Here is a 22,771-nt window from a genome sequence, read left to right as displayed (position 1 = left end):
TTATAAAACCACGTTTGGTTATCGTTAACATACCAATCGATTTTTAATCTTTGTACCAATATGATACGTTCCAAAATCGTATATTGTTATATCCGATAACAAGTATGTTAGGTACATAGTGTAGCTGTAGACAACATAAAGGCTTGTTGTAAATTAATCATAGTGATAATTTGATTCGTTAGAAGTTACCGAAAAAAATGTGTATATATATATATATATATATATATATATATATATATATATATATATATATATATATATATATATATATATATATATATATATATATATATATATATGTGTGTGTGTGTGTGTGTGTGTGTGTATATAACATAGATTAAATATTAATATAAAAATTTTAACTGGACGATGTCTGTAGGTACATGAGAGATATTTAAGAAAAAATAATATGAGGGGTCTTAATGAGACCAATAAAGGTTAAAACATTATTTTTTAGAAACTTTGCCTGTCTGTACGTTTATTCTGATCTCATACAAAAATTACTGTACTAAATTGGATGCGCTATTCACAGTTCTATTTCTGAACGTCTCAATAAAAAGGAGACTACTTCATTTGTTTTACTACTTCTGTAATCACGTGGACGAAGTAGCAGGCAAGAAGCTAGTGTAGTATATCGTCTGCAATAAATATTACAGATTATAATATAGATATAGAAATGTGGGCGTTTCGCCCCACGTGCGGGCGAGACTACGATGTCAAACGTCAAGTTTTCAATGTGGCTTTTCGGACCACAACGTTAATCGCTCATGGATTTTTCTTCGCAGTATATCATTAACGAAGCTAAATAACTGTGCCCAGTTTGATATTATCTTGGGGAATATAAGTACAAATAACCATTTTGTTAATCATAATTTGTACTAAGACTATTCGCGCCATAATATATTTAATAATAATATGAATAATAGGTATTTAGTGATTTATACAATGTCCCGAATCGTACTCGGTGTGAAACGCCCCATACCTGTATACAAGCAATAATATAAATGATATCACGGAATAAGTAAAGATTACATGTAATAGATAATCATTTACAACTAAATATTTCAATCATCGATGTTTATAAATAACTATCTAATCTATATTAATCATCATATCTATCAAACTTGGAAGTTGTATTTTACGATAATAAACTCTAACTTCAACAAAATTGAAGCTGTTCTAAATTGTCTCAATAGAAGTTATATAATTTGGCCCCTTGCCAGATATAATAATAATAGATATATAACTTGTCTAATTCTAACAACTACACGAGTTATATAGTTTATTCACATCTGTTACACAACAAAATGGACATTAAATATCACATAATAATAAATGTCAACAAAATATATATATACATTTTTTTTTTTATACAACTTAGAATGGCAAACAAGCTGACGGTCCACCTGATGCAAAGTGGTAACCGTCGCCTATAGACATGAGCAGTACCATGGACATAACAGAGTATACTGTTTCACTCATGATACCCCCCATGCGTTGGCATTCCTGAGAACTCAGGTGTTATTCCTCCGTACCCAGTAAATTCACGCCATATCCCACCCTTCAAACCGAAACACAGCCATGCAAACACAACTGCTTCACGGTAGAAACACGAATGGGACAGAGGTACCCAAGCAATCGACTTTTGTACAAAGTCTCCCTCTACTATTCTGTAATGTTTATAATATGTATATACAAGCATATATACATACCATTGTAACAATCATAGGTAGGAGATAGTAAAGTGAGTTTACTCATAATAATTTTATGTATGACTTGCCTGGTATCATGTTATTACCTATTTTAGCCGTGAATATTTAATTTGCATTGCATTTGGATTTTGGTTAAAAAAATGTTTAATAAAAACGAACTTGGCAGTTCACGCTTTGGTATATTACCGTAAATATTTCAATCAGTCGATTCAATGTGAGCGATTTCAGTCGAAATAAAATGATTGATCAATCCAAATAATGAACATTCATTAAGATTACACACCACAGATAATAAATAATAATAATAAAGAAATTATAAATACGACAATGAAAACACACGTAAACTAAAGCATTAATACACGTAATCTAAACTATAGAAACACATATTACACGGCAAAATTAAAAACACCACACTTTGCTATTATCTACTCATAGGTGTTAATATTTACACTTGTAAAACTGGTTAATTGTGAATAAAGTACAAGACGAACAAGGGAATAATTGGGTACATGTATATTCAATTACGCACAACACGACATACGTTCGCAATGCGAGGCAATCGACACGTCGTGACATCACTGGTAGATAAGAATGACTCCCCGAGGTGGATGATGTTTACAAAGCCTATAGGTCACGTACAATTATATCTTTATTAATATTCTTATAGGCATGTGTGAGTTTGTTTGTTACCTCTCGGCGTCTTTACGTTTTACGTTACGTTTACGTTACGACTCGACTAATTGTCACGAAATTTAGTTAAGTGTATTTTTTTTTAATTGGTGATAATAGAATGTAGGGATAGGCAGCAGCGTCTCTCTTAAAACATCTCCAAAGCCTAACTGCGGTTGCTAATCTGCCTGCCAGACATGACAACTACTGGCAAAACCCCCTAATGATGGGGGCTTATGTTCAGCAGTGGACAGTTAAAGGCTGAAATGATGAATGGAATGGCACCAGTAAGCGATAATAAGTGAGGATGCAAGCAGGTCGGTTAACCAATCGTGACAAATTCCACTAGGATTAACCACGATAGTTTCCAGGGAAAACCATGTGGAGGTCGACATAACAGAGTGTATTGCAATGGTAATGCAGCAATGGGTCAGTTAGACCCCATTATTAACAATCCCTTTTCCCCCAGTTAAGTGAATTTAGTGTGAATACAGTTATAGGCTTGTCATCATCTTACCAGAGGAAGACTTTGTAGAAAAGTCGATTGCTTGGGTACCTCCATCCCATTCGTGTTTCAACCGTGAAGCAGTTGTGTTTGCATGGCTGTGTTTCGGTTTGAAGGGTGGGATATGGCGTGAATTTATAGGGTACAGAGGAATAACATCTGAGTACTCAGGAATGGCAACGCATGGGGCGTATCATGGTCGAAACAGTACACTCTGTTATGTCCATGGTACTGCTCATGTCTATAGGCGACAGTTACCACTTTTCATCAGGTGGGCTGTCAGCTTGTTTGCCATTCTAAGTTGTATAAAAAAAAATCCTGATCAATGAAAATATACCGTTTGCACGGATGAAATTACAAATATAAACCAGTTAAAATAAATTTAGAAGATACATAATTAAAAAAACGTTTTAATTTCTCAATCAGCATTATATTCATACATCATCATCATATCAGTCGTTAACTGTCCATTGCTAAACGTAGGCCGCTCCCTTGGAGGGTTTTGTCAGACAGGCGAATTGGCAATCGTCTTTAGGCTTTGGTGACGTTTTAAGACGGACGCTGCTGCCCTTTCCTAGACTATTAATTTCCCTTAATAGCCTCTTACGACACCCACGGAAAAAGAAAGGTGTACACTCATACAACTAACGCTGTTTATGTATAATATAATTTATTCATCATTATCATTAACTCAACAATTTTCTGACCACTTTGAACATAGGCCTCCCCTCCACTAACTCCCTGCAAAGAATCTAGTTTCGTCCTACAATGCGTTTGTCCATACGGTATCGCCACTCAAGAAACTTTCTTTTCCATTGGTTATAGGTTCTATGAGTGTGTGACCAGTCAATATAATTTATTATTCACATATAATTTACCGATCCATTCTCGTAATAGGTACAAAAATAGATTTATTTCCTATTGTGAATGGTGTTATTTGTAGCTATAATATAAATAGAATAGAAAGAACGTGGGTACATGTTTATTCAATTACTCGCAACACGAGCTTGTAATGATAGGCAATAAGCACGAATAGTGATATTACTGGTACTAGAAGATCTTTGGGCGATTCGGATCACAGTGTGAGTTTCCCAAATGCGCTTTTTTAATGGGGCGTTTCGGACCACAGTGTGAATTGCCTAAGTATTTTCTTTTCAATGGGTGATTCTATTATTATATCGTCGAATCGCTAATAGCGTAAATTACTCAACCTAAACCGTTTAGGTATACCTACATTCCGTATAGGAACGGGTTGTGAATAAAATACCATCAGCCTCTTGGCTTTTATAAATACTCATTTTTTTTTTATTTAAAAATAGAAGTTTTTATTCGTTCCCATTGGGAATCCAAGGCTTCTTTTTAGATGCAATGTAATTATACAGGGTAAAAGGGACAGGTTGGCCAACTCTGTATAACACCTTAGTCCTCAGGAATAGCAAAACGAGTATGGGCATGGCAGTGGCATAATAGGCGCATAATAGTGTATTTTGCCATATCTATAGTGCTGTCCATGACAGTTACCACTTTCCATCAAGCAAGCAGTCAACTTGATTGCCATTTTAAGTGTTTTTTTCATTCCTGAGGATTGAAAATATATTTTCCTGAATGCAACGAATTCTAAAATAATATGAATGAGTATATATTACATACATTTATTTTAAACATAACCATGTAATAAGATTCCTTTACCTCATATTTTCACTATATCTTTTGTGATTACTACAGGACCTAAAAAAAAGCAAAACCACAGTACCTTCACTAGATATGTAGATTTTATTATCACCTCAATGGTCTTTATTAAGTAAAGAGGGACAATTTCCCGCGAAATCTCGATGTCACGACGCTGTTTATATTCGTCGTAATATCCTTCGTGTGTTAGTATTAAATATGTAAAATCCATTATAAGACTTGGTTACAAGATGTAAATATTAAATAATGTTGCCATTTCAGAATGCATTTAAACATTATACATACATACGTATTAAAAAGCATATTTTATTTTAATAAATTGAAAAATTATTCAAAAATTAGTTTTAAAAATTCAAACTAATTAATTTTTAATTAGATGTAGATATTTTATTGAAATATATGTTTTTAACATTCATCCTTTAGCTATTTTTTTATTATCTGAAAACGCCATAACAGTCGCTTCACTGTGTAAATATAAAATAATAGTTTATATTAATGAATATGTACGACATTGTGTGGATAAATAAAGTATCTCTCTTTCTCTGTTTTTCTTAAAAATTTTCATAAAAAGTATTATCTATCAAATTAAAAATTTCTCCACAAAATACAGTAAATTTAGTCGTGACAAAATTATAATGAGAGCATACTCTGTTTTGGAAATATCAAAATCATCCATCATGATTTGCATATTTTACACAAAAAAAAAAAAAATACAGAGGAACTGAGAATCTGTTCTTTTTTAACGTCGCTTAAATAATCATATTATGAGAAACTAGGTTAATATTCTTACTGATAATAGAGTAACCCGGAACAGCGTTCCAACCAGAATCATATCGACCCAACCTCATTGACATAACCTCAATCAAAACCCTTAATTAGAACCCAAAATACGACCTTTTATGTAACGGCGAGGATTTAGGTGGAGGCCACACTGAAAGCGAACCTAATTTCGGTTAGCTTAGAACACCTAGCTACAACATTTTTAAGTGATATCCAAATGAAGGAAATTCTCAATTTGTCTAAATTTATTTGTAGCTGTGTTACTCGATTAAGTCATCAATTTCTATTCGATTTAGAATTGCAGTTACAGCTGGTTTTTTTACAGAGCGAAATATACTTGTTATACGTTAGATTTCATTATGAACTATAGAAGCAAACCGAATGAACTAATTGAGCAATATGAGTTAGATAAACTGATAATAACAGCTAATCTAACCGTCACTTACGTCACGATAGAAGAGAAACGTAAAGAGAAACGTACTCGTAGAGAAACGTCAATTCGTAGTCTGATATTAGATAGATAGACATTTATTCCTTTAACACACTATACAAGGATAACAAACACATCACAGGTTACAGACAAAACTCATAATATTAATAGGTAGATTTTGTCTATGCTATTTGTATCTCATGTTCATACTTATTTATCAGTAGTGTAAACGCAGATAGTTTACTTTGCATAGATTTATCTAGATCGTATAGTTGAATGTACGCTAAGCTAAATACATAATATTATGTTAGCCTAGCTTAGCTCTCAGTGTGACCACCTCTTAAACATCGTAAGTCGTATAATCACAGATTAGCCGACATAATGCCTGAATGCAGGATTTGGTGTCAATCAATGCACAAAAGTGTTAATCAAGAGGAATCTATATCTAATTAAGAGTTTATTGATTTATGCTATATTAAATATAAGAGAGAATGTGCTACTCGCGACATAGCCGTGGACCGCGCTCATGAATAGAGCTCCTATCGAATGCGAAACTAGTAGGAAATCTCCGTATTTAAAACTCGAGTAACGCTGATATAAATAATTACAATATAGTATGACTCACGATAGTTATTATACAATGAGAGAGTATTTGTCGAATGACGAGTTTTGGACTATTGATTTTTAATTGGTCCGGATTAAACCGGAGTTATCTGGATCCATGTGAAGAGGATTACTATATATAGTCCAGGTTTTTTTATTATTATTAGTAAGTAAATACAAAATGGCTGTGTGGAGCTAGTATACAATAGGCCACCTTTTCCTTTCCCGTGGGTATCGTAAGACGCGACTAAGGGATGGCGAGGGATGGGTAGCAGCGTACCTATTAAAACATCTCTAAAACTTACTACGGTTGCCAATCCGCTTGCCAAGCATTTCAACTACTGGCAAAACCCCCCAAAGGGGAGGCTTATGTTCAGCAGTGGACAGTTAAGGGATGATACGATGATGATGAGTAAATACAAAAGTTCTTTACAAAAAATTCAATTTTTTTTATTCAACTTAGAATGGCAAACAAGCTGACGGCCCACCTGATGGAAAGTGGTAAACGTCGCCTATAGTACATACATGTATAGTACTTTTTATTGGGATTACAAAAAGAAACATCATAATAAGATTTTTATTTTTATATGTGAACCTATAGAACCTACTCTTTTCTGAAGTCGATGGAAATAAAAAAAAGAATCAATCAAATTGAAAAATTAATTTCTGAAGGTAGTTGCAAGAAGGTTTTTACGTTAATTGGATTTTGTTTTTGAATACTGCCTCAGTATAATACCTTCCGACCTCGATTCGACTGAATAGAAGTACCATAATTATGTGACATAAAACATAGGTCCGTGACATCACGAAACATCCGTCGTTGGTAAATAATTTGGCTCTTCGAGGTATGTAGTACCGACTGCAGGTAATATGGTAATTACTGTTTCACAACACTGCATTGACGACATTTCGTGAATGTATGTTTTATATATAGAAACTAGTGAAGGACCCCGGCTTTCCACGGGTGCAATATTTGTTTGTGTAACTTTTAAACTGTTTTTTATACAATTTAGAATGGCAAACAAGCTGACGACCCACCTTGAAAGTGGTAACCGTCGCCTATAGACATGAGCAGTACCATGGACATAACAAAGTATACTGTTTCGTCCATGATACCCCCCATGCGTTGCCATTCCTGAGGAATCAGGTGTTATTCCTCTGTACCCAGTAAATTCACGCCATATCATCCCACCCTTCAAACCGAAACACAGCCATGCAAACACAACTGCTTCACGGTTGAAACACGAATGGGACAGAGGTACCCAAGCAATCGACTTTTGTACAAAGTCTCCCTCTGGTAAATCTGTTCAACACATTTTAGTAAGGCTGGTATTTCGGCGTGTGTAAAAGTACTGCACTAATATTCTTTAAGATTTTACAAAGAACAGTTTGTAAAATTTACTTTACTTTCAATGTAAACACCATCTTTTGGCTGAGATATTAAACTTAGATATATGGTGTAACGGATTTTTTGTAAAGTTAAAGTAATGAATATTGTTACTATATATTATTTTATTCCTTTATTTCAAATCTTTTAGACAGCACCCGCCATATTATGGAATTTTTACCAACTTCAATTATATTAATTGTGATTAATTAATATAATTGAATATATATATATATATATATATATATATATATATATATATATATATATATATATATATATATCCATATATATATATTGGTAGATTAAAAGACAGGGTATATATAGAACTCATGGGATCATGAGGTACAAAATAAAAAAAATACAATCAAATTTAGAATTTCCTTTTTAAAGTTATATATATATTATATCGAAGTAATGATATATACACACCATATATTATATATATCAAGGTAAAATAAATCATTTGAACATAATAGGGTAAATGTACGTGATTACGGCACTCACGACACTGGAAGGCCTTACGTTCGTAATCTTGATTTATTATTACCTAAGCATCAATTTGTTGTATGTCCTCGTATGAGATACAAACTTAACGGAGAAAAACATATTTTTGAGTTATTGCGTCAGTTAGTTGACAGATAGTATCTATTACCAGAGGGAGACTTTGTACAAAAGTCGATTGGTTGGGTACCTCTGTCCCATTCGTGTTTCAACCGTGAAGCAGTTGTGTTTGCATGGCTGTGTTTCGGTTTGAAGGGTGGGATATGGCGTGAATTTACTGGGTACAGAGAAATAACATCTGAGTCCTCAAAAATGGCAACGCATGGGGGGTATCATGGGCGAAACAGTATACTCTGTTATGTCCATGGTACTGCTCTTGTCTATAGGCGACGGTTACCACTTTCCATCAGGTGGGCGGTCAGCTTGTTTGCTATTCTAAGTTATATAAAAAAAATTTACTACTAGGAGATTTTCTTCTACTTACTAGAAAAAAAAAATTGGTACAGGAATTAAGATTAGAAATCAGGATCAGAGATCACTATCAGAATTAAGAGCATGATCAGGGATCACCATCAGGACCAAGAATTAGGACCAGAGATAAGAATATAATAATAATAGTAAATCAGGATCTTGCAACTAACTTCTGCAGGCATAAGTTTTTTTAATGAAACTTGGCTTATATGTTGTTATATTGTTCCCATTCAAACTATCATTCCTTGTCTTACTCCTTTAAGGGTAAATTCTACAAAAGTCAATAAATATATTAATATTTATTTTACGGGAAAGGAAGAGGTATAGGCCTATTCTATGCCGGGACTATATGGCAATTTTTTTAATTATATAAAAAAACCAAATTAATTTAATTGATTTATTTGATTAACATACGTTATCACAATTGTGTTCTAATTCAATTTCTCAAAAAAAAAATTTAAAAGCATAACCACTAGTATAACTATAATAATGATGACGTTATGGGAAAATAGTATTCAGATTTGTAATGGTATGAAATCACGCATATTGAGGTAAAACAACGTAAAAACAACGTGCGATAAATTGTTAACACATTTAATTAATAATACAAGGACACATGAAGATATGAATGGATGAAGTGATTTGTCGCGTTTTAGGATTTTCGCTATTGTAGGCATAAATAAATAAGAAAGGTTTTCGAGTGGCGAACCCGTACAGACAACGTTATTTTGGATGTCTCCCGTCAGTGGAGATAGTGGATGCAGGTGGTTCGGGATGGTTCCTTATGGCATTCTATGGAGGAGGCCTATGTTCACCAGTGGACAGATAACAGCTGATATGATGCATAGATGGAAGTATTATGTGCATATTAACAAATAATTTTAAATTTTATATTAATAACACTAACAACTATAAGTTATAGTAATCTTTTTTTTTTACAACACAGGCGGCAAACGAGCATGCGGCTCACCTGATAGTAAGTGAGTGTGTGATGGTCCCCCCCCTACTGTGTGTACCCCTTTATAATTATAACTACCCTCTAAACTAAGCTACACATGGAAAACCTACAAAGCCTAAGAAAAGCCTACGAAGGCTTAACCTAATGAAATCTATGAAAATCTAATGAAAACTTACCCTAAAGAATGGCCTAACACCCTCAATATAACCCCATACCTATATTGCCTTATACACCCCAAACATCCTATGAATCATATAAACCCTTACAATAAACACTTAATATTGAACAGATCTTATAGTAGAACACTTGATCATCTGGCCAAATAAATAAATGTGTGATCGTCTAGTAATGTAGGACCCGTTGTGTGTGTAATAACCAAAAGGTTCTTTAATTGGTATATGATAGGAGTTAAATAATGAAGATGATTGATAAATCTTTAAGGATTAAGAATAATTAATGAATTATACTCATAATTCATGTAACTAGGAAGTTATGTTAATTTAATAGTAAATTACAGAATAACTGTAATAATAAAAAAAAAATGGGGGAGCGGTCGGGCCCCTCACACGCCCGGACCAGTGGAAGACTTTCCAACTATCTATAACTCTTCCTCCTAAAAGGTAGGGAAGGGTATTACTATTTATTAATGCACTCTGATGGTAATAAGGGAATGAGTATTCTCAGTTCCAAACCAAACATAAGTACATTTACTTCAACATTACAGTGGCTCCACCAGCCCCACGATGCTTCCAATATAAATTAGTGTTTGCCAGAGGCAAAAGGATCGGAACTGAAATCCCAGGATCACTCCGACACGAGAGCTTACTCATGGGCGATGACCCTTTCAGTCCTATATGGCGACATAGAGATCACCCACTAACAGTACGAAACTGTTTCCCAGCGTCACCCTGTTACGAGCTTACTCAATGGGGGTTTCCCTTCGGCTCCACAAGAGATCAGACCAAGAAGCGATATCACCCAGACACCAGAACCTACTTTGATGGGACATAACCCTTCGGCCCTATAATGTGACATTAGAGATCACCTGTGAAGACAGTCCGATAGAGATGAAGATTTGTGTGATAGGGGATACCTTCCACACCCCGGAATTGGCCAAACCATATAATGTTGATAATTGCTATATCATAACATAGCATTGTCAATTTAATATTATTTACTTAATACCAAGAATACTCAAGGTTCAAGTTAAATCTGTTGATTAGGCCGGAGCCTAAGAACGAGTAGTCCAACCCATAGGTCGAGAGCTACTAAAAGTAATGAGTGCTATTGAATGAACTATAAGTCCAGTCAATTATATATAATATTATTGTTGATTAACCACATTGTGAATTAACCAATTATTTATTCAGAGAGATATATCTAAAGGAACTATAAGTCCTTTAAAAGACACTGATTAATCACAAGTTAACAACGTCTCGTGAAATAACCAGTTGGGTTTTCTATAAGTTTGAGGATACTAAGTCCAACAAGCTATTATTGTGTTGAGAGTAATAGAGATCTTTTGTAATATTTGTAGAGGTTTGATTAATCACATTGTGAAATAATCAGATTAAATAATTATGTAGCTTTATAGAGAGGACTATAAGTCCTAATTGGTTGTTGTCATAAGTACTGATAAATTACACATTAAAGTGCCAGGTCAATTATTATATATAGGTATATAGGAAGGACAATAAGTCCTATTTGTGTATGTTGAGTAGTAGATGTATATTGTATAATTATAATGTGAAATATATATATTAAATATATATTTGTATAGAAAGAACAGTAAGTCCCATACAATTATTGTAGCTGTACTATAGTTATACTATATCTACTTCCTTTTAGTGTCTTAGTAAACCTATTTACTAAGAGGATTTCTCAGATAAACAAGTGTTTTAGTGTTTAAATCATCATGATTAAATCCCTAAGAAATTAGGTCTTTAAATAATTATCATATCATTTAAGTGAAATTTCTCATATAAATAATTCCAATATTTCCCCTACAGTTATTATAAAATAACAGAAAATTATATAAATTTTCTATAGACTTAGATATAGAATCATAACGTGTATAATCTCCTTTTGTTTGACATCTGTCACACTAATGACGTATTGAATGACGTATTGATGTATTGAATTGAATTTTGATTATCTATCACAATTGTCAACGTAACAAATACTAGCAAGTTTGTTTATTTGTATTTGTTTAATATAATTAAATATAAAATCATTATATATCAACCGTAATATATAACTAAATTATCAGTGATATAAATAATCAAGGTTTACACCAGTAATAATTAATAGTATCCAGTAATGCTGCAGTTTTATATTCATATCAGTAGCCAAGCTTACTCTCAAATTCAAGAATGAACAGAAGATTAGAAGTTTAACATTCTTATTGCAATTGTACTTGCAATAATATATACATACAGTACTAATTATCAAGATCATTCCTCAAATACATGTGTGTTGAAGTATTCCCAATATGCTATCTATTTGATTCCTAACCTCTAATGTAAATTTATTAAAGAAGTGAATAATCAGTGTTAGTGTTTGCTTTATTAATATTTAAAGTAATTGTCCTAACTTGATATTAATAGGATAATATCTCCTTGGATACAGTCCGACATAAACATATAACTCAATAATTAAATTTATAAAATACTAATATTATATTTTACTACTTGTATATCTCCATTCTATTCCCATAAATATTCAAAATATGTATATTAAATATAAATCCAATAAAGATTCACTAATTTTAACCCTGTCTGAACTTGTCTAATCAATATAGCATGAACAAACAACACACATACAAACCTTATCGCCATGATAACTTTCTTCCTAAATATGAGTAAAATAATATAATAAATAATAAATAACTCACACTTGTCATTTAGTACTAATTTTATACTGTACCTCATACCTAGTTAAGAGTAACTATAGTCAGAGAATCTTTTAGTACTTTTATTACCATTAGGAAATAAATCCACACCTATAATATCAGCATAATTAAATATTATTAATAATCAGTAATACACACAGAATTGTTATTATCAGCTTGCTTACTACAACAAAATCAATATTAAAGTTTATAACAAATCAAGACAAAATATCTATTTAAACAATACAGGCTTGTTTACCATAAACACCCCACAGTCACATGAATTTATCTAGTAACACAATTAATAATGTATTAAAAGTATTACATTCACATAATATCACTTGCAACAGTTAAGCTGTCTCTTTGTACATCTGGTGTAAAACAAATCCCCACATGTAGTCATGGATAATCAAATATAGACTAAGAATCATTAATCTGGTCGACCGAGTAATGGTATAAAACACTTCACCATGAAGCGTTAAGTATGAACAGATATTCCAAACCAACACTGTAATAGTGTAATAAATACAAATATTTCATCATCATCATCGTCCCAACCATCACCAACCCACGACTGAACACAGGCAATTTCCACCGACTGACACAAGGAACGGCCCCACAATACACATAAAACAGTCACTCCAAACAATGGAGGTAGCCCACACCGCACTTGCATTCACAGGGTCGCCACTCAACAACCCCTCTCTCACATCAATGGCTGTTTCCCCAGCAATGAGACCAGACCATAGTCACTTTAGTCTATTATCCTCAATAAATAAATACTTTATAATAACTAGATATGAAACTAGTTAGTATTATAATAGTTTAATAGCTGATTTAATAAGTATTTTCCAAAACTGGACAATTAGAACATTGAATCAAATTGATGAAGTTCTATCAAACGACCATATAATTGGATTTTGTATATGAGTAGAATAACGTAAGTACGTAAATTATATTGATGTAAACTTTGTTCAAATGTGATTGCATAACGATATACGCATTACCTAAAGGTATATGGACTCGACTAAATACGTATTTTAATAGTTGTTGGGAAAAATATTAAGTATAGACTTTGCCTGTGATCACAGTCAAAAATCTAACTACGTAGTAATAAATGGAACAAGCTCACCGGATTCTCCAGTCTTCTATTGATTAATTTCACACACTTAATCCATAGTGATACACTAAGATCTCAAACCCCTTCATCGAACCAGTCCCTCCTAGATCTATATCCTAGTTATTTTTTTATTTTATTGCGCAGTTCCTTAAAACACGACTCCCGCGCCATTTTCCGTCCTTTTTTTCTTTTCTTTTTTTTTTCTTTTCTTGCGCAATCCCTAAAAAGCGACTCCCGCGCGCCCGCCGATCTGCCGGCTCTCCCCTTTTTTTCTTTTTTTTTTTTTTTCTATTCTTTCTCTCATAACGTCATAGATTATGTCACCGAAGGGTAGATATTTCAATAATCAGATTTAGCCTATTATTCGAACTGAACTTTTCTTTAAATTCAATTTAATTATATGTTAACGTATTTTGGTATTTTATATTAAATTGATTATCGAATTTATAAAACTTTAAAGGCTCTCATAAACCTTATTAAACTGTGTTGTATGTATCTTTTTTACACCTGATGATAAAAAGGTAAACTATAATTTGGTTATATATAAAATATAATATATTTTTGTTTAATTTATTAAATTTTCTTGTGACATCCACTACACTTTGGAAACACATCAAAGGAGTTTCCTTTCTGTGTCAATATTTCATATATGGTAACGTCTTCTCTGTACGCTATTGTGAACCTTGACTTTAAAGTTTGTTTATATTAAATAGCTCAGTTTCCGTAGCGGTCACCCATAGGAACCCCTGTTTCTTTTATGTACTTATGGTATTAAACCTATTGTACTATAGGCGAACCGTCACAAGTGTAAGTATAAAATTATGGTAATATACACATACAACTATTAAAATCTTTATCCATTCATCATCATCATCATCATCATCATCATGTCAGCCGTTAACTGTCCACTGCTGAACATAGGCCTTCCCCATAAAGAGGAGATTTGCTAGTAGTTGCCACGCTTGGTAGGCGGATTGGTAACAGTATTTAGGCTTAGGTGAGGAGACGCTGCTGCCCAATACTGGACCATTAAGTTCCTTTAATCGCCTTTTACGACTTCCATGGGAAAGGAAGAAGTAGTCCATACAATACATGCAATAATATTGAATGTTCATATTGGAGAGAACAATGCTTTCGGGGTGAAGAGGAACAAGGTATAATATTATGGCAAGCATTATAGTGTTCATTCATCAGTCCATCACCAGAGAGAGACTTTGTACAAAAGTCGTTTGTTTGGGTACCTCTGTCCTATTCATGTTTCAACTGTGAAGCAATTGTGTTTGCATGACTCTGTTTCGGTTTAAAGGGTGGGATATAACAGTGGATTTATAGGGTACAGAGGAATAAATATTTGAGTCCTGAGTAATGGCAACGCAAGGGGGTTATCATGGGCGAAACAGTATACTCTGTTATGTCCATGGTACTGCTCATGTCTATAGGCGATTCCATCAGGTTAGCCGTCAGCTTGTTTGCTATTCTAAGTTGTATAAAAAAATCTATCATACGAAACGATCAATTCTTGTTTAATGTTTACGATGCTAAAACTAGCAGCTAAGTATATGATGTCATCCATTACAATTTATGAATACAAACCTAACATCACGAAGTTGCCGCGGATTGCCTTTAAAACTCGTTCTGGACAGGAGTGATACCTGTTTTCTTAAGGCTTTATACATCCTTACTAATATAGTATGTGTGAAAGTGAGTCTGTTTGTTTGTAAACACTTAGCATCATAACGGCTTAACCAATGGCTATGAAATTTGGTATATTTGTACTATATGAAATGGAGAAGATAGGCTACTATTTATCAAGATAAACTATTCAAGGTCAAGGTCAGTCAACATAATTCCGATCGCAGACGAAGTCGCGGATAAAAGTCAATGTAATGAAATTTACAATTTTATAACTAGACATAGAAAACATGGTATTAAGAGTCTTAATAAAGACAATACAAGCTAAAACAAAAATTCTAAGAATTTTGTTTTGCTCTGTTTTTCTGTCTATTTGTTTGTTTGTTCCGGTATCACATAAAAACCACTGTCCCGAATTGCATGCAATTTTCACTGTAGTATTATCAAGGTTCAACTTAAAATTTAGTGTATGTTTTATTATGTACTTCCAAAATCTAAGCATACGAAGTCGTGGATAAAAGCTAGCATGGAATCTAAGTAAACAGACGCTCTTTGCCATGAATGGGTTTTATTTTAATCTTAATATTTCTAGTCGCCTATTTCTTAGGTATTATGAGGTAGACTATTATGAGAAATTATTTTCTTTTTAAACACATTAATGTGATCTCACGTCGCGCGAGCTGTACAAGGTTTTAAAATTTATTTATTTACTTATATAAAGCTGTGTTTGAAAAGAAAACGTTTTTATGACATATACATAGGGATAATCATTTATTATAATCTTATCTTGGTATTACTTATCATAATTGTAGGATAACTCGGAGTGTTTAATACTTTTAGAACGTCTCTAGGTATTAATAGTAGGGATTGTGAAGGATTTTAAACAAAATCATTTTAGTTTTAAGTAAGTATCCCATATACTTACTTAAATAAATATTTATTTATTTATTTAAATAATTTTACTGTTATAATTTATATTAAATGAAGATGTACAACAGGTGCGCTTAACTTTGTAAGAGTGGGGGGAATGGGATTGTTAGTAATGGAGACTGAGAATCCCATTGCTAGCAATATACCCAACCAGGTCGACCTCCTCGCGGTTCTCCCTGGAAACTATCATGGTTAATTCCTGATAAATTCATAACGATGGGCTAACTGACTTGTTTTCATTCTCATCTATCACCCTTCACTGCTGCTCCGCCAGCGTATCCCGTTAGCGCAGGCGGGGTTACCATACCATTTTCACCCATCAAAAAAAAACTCTGTAAGAGTTCTCTTCCAGGAATTTTTGAGCGGAAAGGAGCATTAATTATCATTAAAAAAAATGCATTAATTTACATTCTACTGTTGGGCATAAGTAAGGTTATTTCGTAAGGTTTAATGAAGAAAAATTTACAGTTATATATAATAAGTAAACTCTTTTTATAAAGACTGAACAGAAAAAGGTAACCTCGTCTGCGCTATTGGTATATGCTGGCGGGGTACTCTATTACAGATAGGAAATGACGAAAGCCTACCATGATGAATTCAGTAAGAATTAATCGCGATGGTTTCCAAGGAGAATCGCGTGGAGAACGACCTGGTGGCATATTGCTAGCAATTGGGTTATTAGACACCCATTACGTCGTAAGAGGCGACTAAGGGAACATAATGGTCGGAAGATGGACAGCAACGTCTTAAAACATCACCAAAGCCTAACTGCGGTTGCCAGCCCGCCTGTAAAGCGTGGAAGCTACTGGCAAAATCCTCTTTAATAGGGAGGCTTATGTTCAGCAGTGGGCAGTTAACGGCTGATATGATGATGATGATAAATAGATAGGAACAAAATATTTATTTATAATAAAGTATAATTCATTATAGTGTACAAAAAGTATAGTGTTTCAACAGTGAAGCAGTTGTGTTTGCATGGCTGTGTTTCGGTTTGAAGGGTGGGATATGGCGTGAATTTACTGGGTACAGAGGAATAACATCTGAGTCCACAGGAATGGCGACGCATGGGGGGGTATCATGGGCGAAACAGTATACTCTGTTATGTCCATGGTACTGCTCATGTCTATAGGCGACGGTTACCACTTTCCATTAGGTGGACCATCAGCTTGTTTGCCATTCTAAGTTGTATAAAAAAAATAAAATAATTTTGACAATATTAAAGTTACATTTTTTTGCGGAGAAGAATATTCTTCTTATAAATCTACTCGAGTTACCCAGGATTTTACATCAAAGGATTAAACAATATACAGACGAAGCCACAGGACAATTATTAGTTTAACAATTCGAATAGTACATTGAAATACAAAACGAACTTAGTGATTACTTCATTATTCTGCGAAATCAATTTATCCATCTATTACTAGGTATAAAAAACATGAATAAGTGCATCTGTGTACTCGATTATATTAAATATAGGATAATAGGTCTTATTTATTTGAAACAGGGATTTGATTACTTCAACAATATATTGTAATTACGTGTAACAATAGTTATTTGCCATCGCAAGTCATACTTATTTATATAATAGCTAATGTTTGACGTCATCGAATTTAAGTGTACAATTTTTTTAAAATACTTGTCGAAATAAGTATTTGTAGCCATAATAATATATTATTACATATTATTATCTTCAATTATTGACATATAGTACTGCTTTTTTATGGTAACACTGATGTTGTTTTGTTTCAATATGAAGGGCATCGAAGGGTATCATCTGTGTAAAATCAAACCATAGATTAATAACATTTAGATGGGGTATCTCTTGACAGTCGTGTAGTTAACAATTGTACATTTTACTCTGCCAAAGAGAGCGATTTCAATTATAAGAAAATACATTTACGAACGATGCAATATTAGATTATATAGACAGAGCATTGAGTGTCAAAATCGTGTAAACATTTTGTCGTCTAAATTGACATTTAGCCTACTTAATTTGGCACTTTTTTTTTAAATCAAGACAAAAGACATAATTTATTTAGTAATGCAAATAATTAGATTAAATATTTGCCGAACGAAGTAGATTTTTTTTTTATTTTAATTGAAAACTACCTATTTCTTCTAATATTATATAAATATACACATATTCGTATTAGTTACAAATTAATATACATTTATTAATTAAAATAACTGCCATTAAAAAATGGCATATTTTTTAATTTATTCTTACTATATAATTTCTCCCATATACTGAGTACTAAAAGTACATAATGGTAACCCTATTTATGCAAAATGGAGAATTACAAATGACAGAAAATATTTGAATTTAGAACGCAGAATTGTGTATAAGAGTAGAACAAAGAAACTCGCTTTATTCCTAGTCAAGTAAACAAAGTAGTGAGAACATTAGCTGTTTACGATATAAGTAAATATGTACAAAAATTCCGATCATGATTACGATCAAGAAGTAATAATAATAATATCCGTATTAACAACTATTGGTAGTCTAGTCCGCAAATCATCAAATAATGAAGCACTTAATTTTTTGTGTCTGCCATTGTTCATCGTGATAGAATAGTCTTTAATACATCGAGTAATATAATAGGGTTGCTACAAACTGGTTATTATTAATGTTCACGTAGGTAGGTTTCAACCGTGAAGCAGTTGTGTTTGCATGGCTGTGTTTCGGTTTGAAGGGTGGGATATGGCGTGAATTTACAGGGTACAGAGGAATAACACCTGAGTCTTCAGGAATGGCAACGCATGGGGGGTATCATGGGCGAAACAGTATACTCTGTTATGTTCATGGTACTGCTCATGTCTATAGGCGACGGTTACCACTTTCCATCAGGTGGGCCGTCAGCTTGTTTGCCATACTAAGTTGTATAAAAAAAGGCATATTTTTATTTAATATTATTATTATTGAAGTTAATACTTTTTTAGAAACAAAAGAATAAATATTGGTACTTTAATGTACTCGTAATAACTACAATAAAATATAAGCATTTATTCTTCAATTTCTAAAAATCTATTAAATGCAATAATAATGTTATTTTATTTACATAAACCGTATTTAAGTTTAGTTATAACTTATCTATATTAGCTGTGAACAATCACGTTTTATACCTTGGAGAATGTAGTTAACAGTTCACGAAATGAGCAATAGAGCAATCACAACGACGGTCTAAGTTGACTTGATAACCAAAATGGAATCACGTAAACCGGCCGGTCGTTAAACCACTTACCCTGTACTCTGTGCTGGCACAACCCTAGCACAAAAGAACGCGTCGAAATAAAATGAATTTACTATCAACTTGTACGTGATCATTGTTATGTAATCGTTGATAATGAACTGTTGTCGCGTGTTCTCGGATCTAGGTCTTGTGAGGACGAGGATAAAGTCGAATTTCGTTTGTGTTTACAAAAGTTAGATGCGATAGATTTTCATGACGTAGATGTAATTACTTATACGAGTACACTGTATACATCTAGATACTTTTATAGTATTAGTAAATCTTATTATATGTATATTTCAGTGTTACTGAGTGGTACATTTAAATCGTGGGTTCGATATTCAAACAGAAATTCTTTGCATATTTTTTTAACTGACTTCAAGACGAGCGAGGTTTTCAATCCTTGCTAATATATATATTATTTACAACAAAAAATTAAGGACTTACTACCTATAACATACTAAATAACTAACTGGCCTGTTTTCATTCTCATCGATCACCCTTCACTGGTGCCCCAGCGTATTCCGTTAGCGCAGGCAGGGTTATCATTCCATTTTCATCCAATAAAAAAAAACCAGGGCTTCTATATTTTATAGGGTTATAATGCAATGGTATGCTATCGGTATACACCGGCGTAGAATCATTTTCAAAATCGATTCCCAACTGACGGAGTTATGAGGTAACAAACATAAAAATAATACAACCGACTTGGAATTTTTTACTATCTGAAGTCGGTTAATAAACAAGAAACATGTTCTAAATTTAAATATATAGGGTAGTCGTGAAATATACCGTAAGTTTAAACAAATATTATAAAGAGAAGGTTTTTTTTTTACTATCATCATCGTGGTTTATAACTGACAGAGTTGGGGAGTCAAGGTTTTGTTAGTAATAGGGATTAGTCAACTTGACAAGGTTGATTAGACAACTTGTCAGGCTAGAAACCATCGTGTGAAATTCTAGGTGTATTCATCATGGTAGGCTAACTGACATGCCTTTTCATTATACCTTTGGCGCAGACAGTGTTACCATTCCGTTATCATCAATTAAAAATAGCTGACTGACTTATAAAGTAACAAACATAAAAAAGTTCAATTAAATTAACAATCTCCTTTTTTTAAAGTCGGTGGAAAAGGTTCTTAACCCTTTAAAGCCTGATTTTTTAAATCAAATTAAAAAATATATAAGGGTACACTTATACTTTTACTGTATTTACTAATAGAGAAAAATAGTAAAAAATAATCAAAACGATATTTTTATATATTCATTTTGAAAAAAAAAACATTTGGTAACATGTCAGCCAAATATTAAAATAAAATCGATTGTAGGCGCACAATGCGATTTATAACCCCGGTATCAAATTTGAAACTTCAGGTATTTAAGGGTTAATTCGATTATACTCCTATTTTTTTTTATATTTCATAATTCCATCATTTATAATCCGATTCAGACTAATCCTACAGAAGTATCATCAAAATCGGTTCAGTGGTTCGGTTTATAAATCAAAAGAACCGGTCTTGCCACCATTGAAGTCGATATTTGTTTTATGGAGCAAAATCTACCTGCTATCTAGTAATAACACTCGTTATATTAAAAATCAATAAAAAGTGCCTATATTCGCCGACAGATGGCGATGACTCAATTTAAAATGCCACTATGATTTTATTCTGTTTAACGTGCATCTACTGCGAGTTTAACTTATAGATTTATTGTCTCCTGTGGAGATTAATCTAATGTCTATAATACACTTATCATTTTTGTAGATGTAAGTCTGATGTAATCGGGTTTACGTCAAAATTCAATGATCATATTATTATATCAGCCTTCGACTGTTTATTGCTGCACATAAGCAATAAGCTGCACATTAGGGGATTTTCCAGTTGTTGCCACGCTTGGCAGGCGAATTGGTAACTGCAGTTAAGCTTTGGAGATATTTTAAGAGGGACGCTGCTGCCCATCTCTCGCTGTCCCCTAGTCGTCTCTTACGACACCTACGGGAAAAAAAGTGTGGCCTATTCTATGTCGGAACTGTAAATTTACTAAATATTATAAAAAAATTGTAATAATGCTTGATGATCATAACGAGATGGATAGATGTTGGTTATTCTTTGACGCAAAAACTACTAACGGATTTGAATGTAATTTTGTACAGCTACGTAGTTTACATCCTAACTTACCACAGAGGATGCTTTATATATTGATTTATGCGGGCGAAGCCGCGGGATATGGCTAGTTTATAATAGAAATAGGATTTCTTTGCGGGTAAAAGACTAACGCGCAAGTACCAACCGTCTTGATTATTAATGGTCTCGAAGAAGGTTATGGATTGCGTATAATTAGAACTGGTTTTATAAAAACGCGTACAGAACGCACCTGGAGCTACTAATGCCATATAGGGAAACTATAAATGTTGCCCGTACAGACCGCCAGTGGTTGTCAAAGTTTGCAACCGCCCCCTTATAAATCAGCCGCCTGTTACATTGAAACGCATGACTTGTGTAAATAAACGAGTTAAGTAAAAAAATAACCTACTTGTTTATGCTAGCTTACATTTCGTTACTTTATTTTTCTATCAGTGACGAATAATTTTATTTTAAACCGACTTTAAAGTAGAAGGAGGCCTTCAATTCACTTACTACATGGAATGAAGAAGGAAATAGGCTACTTTTCACCTTAGTCAGTAAACATATGTCGGTAACGTGGACGAAGTCGCGAGCGAAAGCTGGTTTAATGTATTTAATTTATATTATTGCAGATTTAATAACACTTTGAGAAGCTGCTTTCCATATAAAACTGTGTGTGTCAGTCCACAGCACACTTTACACGTAAATGTCTACAATGACAGAGCTTGGATCGGTGTGAATTCTCTCGCTTATCTACTTAAATCATTATTCTGGTCACCATAAAAATTCAATCACCAATAACATTATAAATAATAAAAAATATTATATATTATATATATATATATATATATATATATATATATATATATATATATATATATATATATATATATTAATATTAAAAATATTTTAGGCACTACAGATATCTTAAACCGCATGATATCGTCAAGGTAGCATATAGGATCTATGAAATGATGGTATAAGGCAGGGGGAAGCACAAAAGATCCCTATGGGTCGACGTGCAACGGCTCAGCTGACCCCATATGCGAAAATAACATAACATTATAATGTAAAATGAATTTGAATGAATGAATGAATGAAAACTCTTTATTGTTCCCTTCAAAAAATGATATAGATT

The 22,771-nt window shown here is 33.1% G+C and overlaps 1 protein-coding gene across 4 annotated transcripts in view; it reads right to left on the bottom strand.

Annotated features, from left to right (window-relative positions):
• The window catches only part of LOC113516693 (pseudouridylate synthase RPUSD2-like), a 555,256-nt gene that overhangs the window by 110,777 nt on the left and 421,708 nt on the right, over positions 1-22,771 (bottom strand). The window contains exon 1 of one of the 4 annotated variants that reach the window (XM_052901888.1): positions 1,799-2,132. The exons of 2 other annotated variants lie outside the window; for them this stretch is intronic. The gene's annotated coding sequence lies outside the window, so the exon portion shown is untranslated. Of the gene's footprint in view, positions 1-1,798; positions 2,133-22,771 lie in introns of those variants that run through there. One more of the 4 variants, XM_052901889.1, reaches the window with a different exon arrangement.

Source organism: Galleria mellonella, unplaced genomic scaffold, assembly GCF_026898425.1.
Source record: "Galleria mellonella isolate WM207_F2 unplaced genomic scaffold, CSIRO_AGI_GalMel_v1 utg83, whole genome shotgun sequence".
Lineage (NCBI taxonomy): Eukaryota > Metazoa > Arthropoda > Insecta > Lepidoptera > Pyralidae > Galleria > Galleria mellonella.
Note: the sequence above shows the minus strand (reverse complement) of the source record. Positions and strands in the feature narration are given on the sequence as shown.